The following is a 7,043-nucleotide window of genomic DNA, read 5'->3' on the forward strand; positions in this document are numbered from 1 at the left end:
ATTTGTGTGGGCCTATTTCTGGACTCTCTATATTCTATTCCATTGATTTATATATCTTTTCTTTGACTAATATCACATTGTCTTTATTTTTTGTTTGTCGTTTTCTTGTCTTATTGCATTAGCTAAAACTTCTAGTACGATGTTAAATAGGAATGGTGAGAGTGAAGACTCTCACATTGTTCCTAATCTTAGCAGGAAAGAAACTAGTTTCTCACTATTAAGTATGTTGTTGGTTGTGGCATTTTTTGTAGATGTGCTTTATTAAGTTGAGGAAGTTCCCCTCTATTCCTAGTTTAGTAGAGTTTTTATTATGAATTGGCGATGAATTTTGTCAAATGCTTTTTCTGCACCTACTGATATAATCATATGATTTTTCTTCTTTAGCCTTTTGATGTAATAAATTGCCTTGATTTTTGAAGGTTGAACAAGTCTTGCATACCTGGAATGAATCCCAATTGGTTCTGATGTATCATTCTTTTTATGCCTTGTTGGATTAGATTTGCTAATGTTTTGTTGAGAAGTTTTGCATCTATATTAATGAGAGATATTGGTCAGTAGTTTTCCTTTCTTGTAATGTCTTCTTCTGGCTTGGTATTAGGGTAATGCTGGCCTCATAGAAAGAGTTAGGAAGTATTTTCTCTGCTTTTATTTTCTGGAAGATATTTTAGAATATTGGTATAATTTCTTTCTTTAATATTTGGTAGATTTCGTCAGTGAAAGCTGAGCTGTTTCATCTATTGCTTCAGTTTCTTTAGTAGATATAAACCTAACTGGGTTATTTATTTCTTCTCATGTTAGTTTTGGTAGACCATATCTTTCAAGAAATTGGTCTATTTCAACTAGGTTATCAAATTTGTGGGCACAGAGTTGTTCATAAAATTATTTTATTATTGTTTTGATGTTCATGGACTCATAGTGGCCTCTCCTTCACTTCTGATATTAGTAATTTGTGCCTTCTTGCTTCTTTTTATTAGTTACCTGGCTAGAGGTTGATCAATTTTTCTGATTTTTTGTAAATAACCAGCTTGTGGTATTGCTAATTTTCTCTATTAATTCTGTTTTCTATTTCATTGATTTCTGCTCTAATATTTATTTCTTTTCTTCTGTTTACTTTGAGTTGAATTTATTCTTCTTTTTCTAGTAGCTTAAGGTGCAACCTTAAATTACTGATTCTAGATCTTTCTTCTTTTCTAATATGTGCATTCAATGCTATAAATTTCCCTCCAAACACTGCTTTTACTTCATCTCATAAATGATTGATAAGTTGTGTTTTCATTTTTATTATGAAATGTTTTTAAAATTTATCTTGAAACTTCTTTAACCCATCTGTTATTTAGAAGTATGTTGTTTAATCTGTAAGTATTTTGGACTTTTCTAGTTATCTTTTCATTACTGATTTCTAGTTTAATTCAATTGTCGTTTGGTAGCATATTTTGTATGATTTATTTTCTTTTAAATTTGCTAAAATGTGTTTTATGGTCCAGAATGTAGTCCACCTTGGTGAATGTGAGTTTGAGAAGAATGTGTATTCTGATGTTGTTGGATGAAGTATTTTATAGACATCAATTATTTACAGTTGATTGGTGGTGCTGTTCTCTTGAACTGTGTCCTTACTGATTTTCTGTCTGTTGGGTCTGTCAGTTACTGATTGAGGGTCGTTGAAGTCTTTCCAGCTCTAATAGTCGATTCATCTCTCTTTCTCTCTCTCTCTCTGTTTGTTTGTTTGTTTTTTTTTTTTTTGAGACAGAGTCTAGCTCTGTCCCAGACTGCAGTGCAGTGGCACGATCTCTGCTCACTGTAACTTCCGCTTCCCGGGTTCAAGCGATTCTCCTGTCGAGGCCTCCGGAGTAGCTAGGACTATAGGCGCCCGCCACCACGCCCGGCTAACTTTTTGTATTTTTAGTAGAGACGGGGTTTCAACGTGTTAGCTAGGGTGGTCTTGATCTCCTGGTCTCGTGATCCACCCCCCTCCGCCTCCCAAAGTGCTGGAATTAGAAGCGTGAGCCACTGCGCCAGATTTGTTTTGTTTTGTTTTGTTTTGTTTTGTTTTGTTTTGTTTGAGGCAGAGTCTCACTGTGTCATCCAGGCTGGAGTGCAGTGGCTGGCTCGGCTCACTGCAAGCTCCGTCTCTGGAGTTCAAGCGATTCTCTTGCCTCAGCCTCCCCAGTAGCTGGGATTACAAGCGTGTGCCACCACGCCCGGCTAATTTTTGTATTTTTGGTAGAGACAGGGTTTCACCATGTTGGCCAGGCTGGTCTCAAACTCCTGATCTCAGGTGACCTGCCCACCTGGACCTCTCAAAGTGCTGGGATTACAGGAGTGAGCCACCACGTCCAGCACGATTGATCTATATTTCTTATGTATGTATGTATGTATGTATGTATGTATGTATGTATTAGAGGCAGGGTCTTTCTGTGTCACCCAGGCTGGAGTGCAGTGTGATGTTAGCTCACTGCAACCTTCACCTGCCCAGGTTCAAGCGATCCTGCCACCTCAGCCTCCCCAGTACCTGAGACCACAGGCATGCATCACCATGCCTGGCTAACTTTTGTATTTTTGATAGGAACTTTTGCCATGTTGCCCAAGCTGGTCTTGAACACCAGGGTTCAAGCGATCTGCCTGCCTCAGTCTCCCGAAGTGCTGAAATCTCAGGCGTGAGCCACTATGGCTGGCCAGAAATTTACTTTGAAAGTCTTTTTAGGCCAGACTTGTTAGCTGGGCATGGTGTCCTGCATCTATAGTCCTAGTTACTTGGGAGGCTGAGGTGGAAGGATTGCTTGAGGCTAGGGGGTAGAGGTTGCTGTGAGCTGAGATCATGCCACTGCACTCCAGCCTGGGAAACAAAGCCAGACTCTCTAAAGCATACCCCAAGACAAGGGATGTGCCTTACTGAGTATGTGACTTACTGAGAAAATGATCCTCTGGGTGGGGAAGGAAAAGTAATAAAGCAAAGATGTGGTCTCACATAAAGTCTAGCCTTGGCCTGACCCATGAGACAGGGGCTCTGGAATACGAATTGCACAGCAGAGTGGTCACTGAGTCAAGGGACTTGACTTTTACACTCCTTCCCCCCTCCGTCAGTTATTAGCTGCTGGGAATGAAATGGTGGTGTAATCTACTAGATGTCTCCAAACAGCTAAGGGCAATTCATGGAAGAACTTCACAGAGTTACACTATTGTGGGGATGGGTATGTAACTTCCCAAGGGGTCCTTCCTGTCCACTGCACCCAGAAAGATCACAACATTGCAGTAAAGAAAGAGTTTAATAGACACAAGGTCAGCCACACCACATGGGAGATGGCATTAGTACTCAAATCATCTCCCTGAAGGCATAGAGGTTATGGATTTTTCAAAGCCAGTTTGGTGGGCAGGGGACCAGGGCAGGGGGCAAGCTGATTGTTTGGGTTGGAGATGAAATCATAGAGAATTGAGGCTGTCCTCTCATGCTGAGTCAATTCCTGGGTGGAGGCCGCAGAAGGGGTTGGCGGGTCCAGGTGAGGACATGTGGTTGTCAGAAATGCAAAAACCTGAAAAGACATCACCATGTTGTAGGTTGTATAATAGTGATATTATCTGCCAGAGTAATTGGGGAAGTCGCAAATCATATTACCTCCAGAATAATGGCTGGTAATTATTTAGAATTCAGACCTTCTTATCCTCTAACTTGGTGGCCTTTTATTAGTTTTATAAGAACAGTTTAGTCTTTGGGAAAGGGCATTACCATTTAAATTATAAACTAAATTTCTCCAAAAATTAGTTTGGCCCATGCCCAGGAATGAGCTAAGATAACCAACCAGTGAGGCTGGAAACAAGATGAAGTCAACATGCCAGATTTCTCTTACTGTCATAATTTTGCAATGTCTGTTTCAGGTGTAGTGGCCTGTAAAAAACAAACTAGGAAGAAGAAAAAGAATTGAGAGGGTTTCCAAGATTCTGTGCTACTGTAAAACAACCAGGTAAGTGGAATACTCTAGGTTTGTAATTTTAAGCTGAGGTGTGACTGTCCCAGATGTTGTCTGTCATTTAGGGAAAATAATAGATTTCATTTACTTGCTAGTATAAATCACTAATTTTGTTTTAATGTTTTGTGTTAGTTTCCTAGGGATGTCATAACAAATTACCACAAACTGGGTGGCTTAAAGTGATAGAAAGTTACTTTCTTACAGTTCTGGAAGCCAGAAGTCTAAAATCAAGGTGTGTACAGGGTCATGCTCCTTTAAAAGCTCTTGGGAAGAACCCTTCCTTCCTCTTTCAACTGTGGTGATTGCCAGAGATCCTTGGTGTTCCTGTAACCACCTAACATGTTCTCCTTGCCTGCTGCCTAGACAGAGCCAACTTATCAAGACAAGGGAATTGCAATAGAGAAAGAGTTTAATTCGTGCAGAGGTGGCTGTACAGAAGACTGGAGTTTTATTATTCCTTAAATCAGTCTCCCCCAAAACATGGGGATTGGGATTTTTAAGGATAATTTGAAGGGTAGTGTTCAGTGAGTTGGGAGTGCTGATTGGTTGGATCAGAGATGAAAGCATAGTGAGTTGAAGCTGTCTTCTTTTGCTGAGTCAGTTCCTAGGTGGGGACCATGAGATCAGATGAGCCAGTTTATTGACCTGGGTGGGATGGCGGATCCATTGAGTGTAGCGTCTGTTATGTTTTACAATAGAATAGTGATATTATCACTAGTAGCAATTTGGGGAGTGTTAGAATCTTGTAACCTCCAGCTGCATGACTTCTAAACCATAATTTCTAATCTTGTGGCTAATTTGTTAGTCCTACAAAAGCAGTCTAGTCCCTAGGCAGGAAGGGGGTTTGTTTTGGGAAAGGGCTGTTATCATCCTTGTTTCAAAGTTAACTATAAACTAAGTTCTTCCCAAAGTTACTTCAGCGTACGCCCAGGAATGAACAAGGACAGCCTGGAGGTTAGAAGCAAGATAGAGTCAGTTAGGTCAGATGTCTTTTACTGTAATAATTTTCTCAGTTGTAATTTTGCAATGGCAGTGTCATTCCTTGGCTTGTGGCCAGTAACTGCAATCTCTGCCTCCATCTTCACAGGGCCGTCTTCCCAGTATGTCTGTATCTCTGTGTCCAAACCTCCCTCTCTTGCTTCAAATAAAGATCCAAGTCACCGGATTATGCCCCTCCCTAATCCAGAATGACCTCATCATAACTTGATTACTTCTGCAAAGACCCTAGAAAGGTGATTTATTAGAGAAAGTATGAAAATAGATTGTGAAAAAGCAGTGGCCAAATCAGCATGAGAGAAGCTGACTGCAAAGAAACAAAGGCTTGCTGGAGATTTTGTAGAATAGTGTTTATGCTGTAAACTGAAGAGGGCTTTGTGCAGTACTGATAATGCCAAAGTTGAAATGAGCTACCTTGCAGGTGTGTGGTGATGGTTGAGCACAGGAAGATTGTGAGTTGTTTGTACAAGAGGGCTATGTGTCCTGGACCATGAAGAAAGGCAGACTTATAGCTTATCTGCTTTCTGTTCTTGCTTTCCCTTGGTCCTGCCAGCCTGACTCCTTCTCCCTAATTAGGACTCCACAGTTAACTTGGTCCATGACCAGAAATGAGCAAAGACAGCCAGTCTGTGAGGCTAGAAGCAAGATGGAGTCAGCCACAGCCATCTCAGATTTCTCTCACTGCCATAGTTTTGCAAAGGCAGTTTCAGAGTAAAAGGATTAAACACTTGGCCCTAATTGTTCAATAAATAAGAAAAATGATTTTTAAAAAAAAGCAGCAATATGGTGAAATTTATTGCTTGTTTAGGTGCCAAATATCCTTCTAAACTATGTTGTGTGTACTTACTCAACAAGCCCTCCCATCAACCATAATAGGTAGGCTTATTACTATTTCAGTTCCACATGTGAGGAAAGTGATGCTCATGGAGATAGAGCAATTTGCTAAAGGTCCCTTAGGCATCAAGTGGAGTAGCTGAGGTTTGAATACGGGTGATGTGACCTAATTCAACAAGGTCCCAATCAAAATGTACAGCAGTGAGGTCCAGACATAAGGGACCATTTTCCAATTATTTTACCTTGCTACTTACGATACTTAGAGTAACATAGTAGCCACATTGTGAATATTTCTCATTAAAAAGTAAAAAACAGTCCAAGCGCAGTGGCTCACACCTGTAATCCCAGCACTTTGGGAAGCCGAGGCAGGCGGATCACTTGAGGCAGGAACTGGAGACCTGCCTGGCCAACATGATAAAACCTGTAAAAATACAAAAATTAGCTGGGCGTGGGTACACGCCTGTAATCCCAGCAACTCTGGAGGCTGAGGCATGAGAATATCTACTGCACTGGAGCCTGGGCGACAGAGAGAGACTCCATCTCAAAAAAAAAAAAAAGAAGAAAAGAAAAAAAATGGCAAGCATGCCCCTGCAAATGTCCTAATTTTTGTTTGTATCTGCGAATGGGTTCGTTGCTCATTAATTTCTTTTCTTATAGAGCTGGAGATTTTTAGAATCTAGAGAGATTTTATTTACCCGCAAGCCTACAACAGTTATCTATATGCTTTAAACTGTAGCACATTGTAAGTGCTCAAAAACATTTTACCACAGTTTAAAGCAAGACATATGAAATTAATAGAGGTGGGTCACATGCATTATTCTTTGACAGTGCTTTGCATTTGCGTTGTCTTCCTCCCAAGAATTTACTTTTTAATGGTAAGGAATCTGAACAGGATGCAGTTAAACAACTTGGAATTTATCCAATTGTGTTCTACTGCTGTTTGACAATTAGTGGGAAGACGCAGTTCCTCATCAAGAAAATAGTTTTCAGAAACAGCTGATTTTCTCGGGAAAAACATCAGGCCCCACTGGGAGTCGAACCCAGGATCTCCTGTTTACGAGACAGGCGCTTTAACCAGCTAAGCCATAGAGCCACGCGGAAGGGCAATTTAAAAGTGAATCTATCTCATTTTACTTTGACAAAAATGAGTTTATTGAGTGTTAACTGCTGTCTTCAAAAAATATGCCAACTCGAGAGATACTTCATTTCCTCAGTCTCTTTTGAAGACATACGAATACACAGGGAAATGTA

The 7,043-nt window shown here is 40.5% G+C and overlaps 1 non-coding gene across 1 annotated transcript; it reads right to left on the bottom strand.

Moving 5' to 3' along the window:
* Positions 1–6,811: 6,811 nt before the first annotated feature.
* TRNAT-CGU lies at positions 6,812–6,885 on the bottom strand. Its single transcript has one exon. It is a non-coding gene; the product is annotated as a tRNA-Thr (tRNA).
* Positions 6,886–7,043: the final 158 nt, after the last annotated feature.

Source organism: Trachypithecus francoisi, unplaced genomic scaffold (genome assembly GCF_009764315.1).
Source record: "Trachypithecus francoisi isolate TF-2019V2 unplaced genomic scaffold, Tfra_2.0 Lachesis_group10, whole genome shotgun sequence".
NCBI lineage: Eukaryota > Metazoa > Chordata > Mammalia > Primates > Cercopithecidae > Trachypithecus > Trachypithecus francoisi.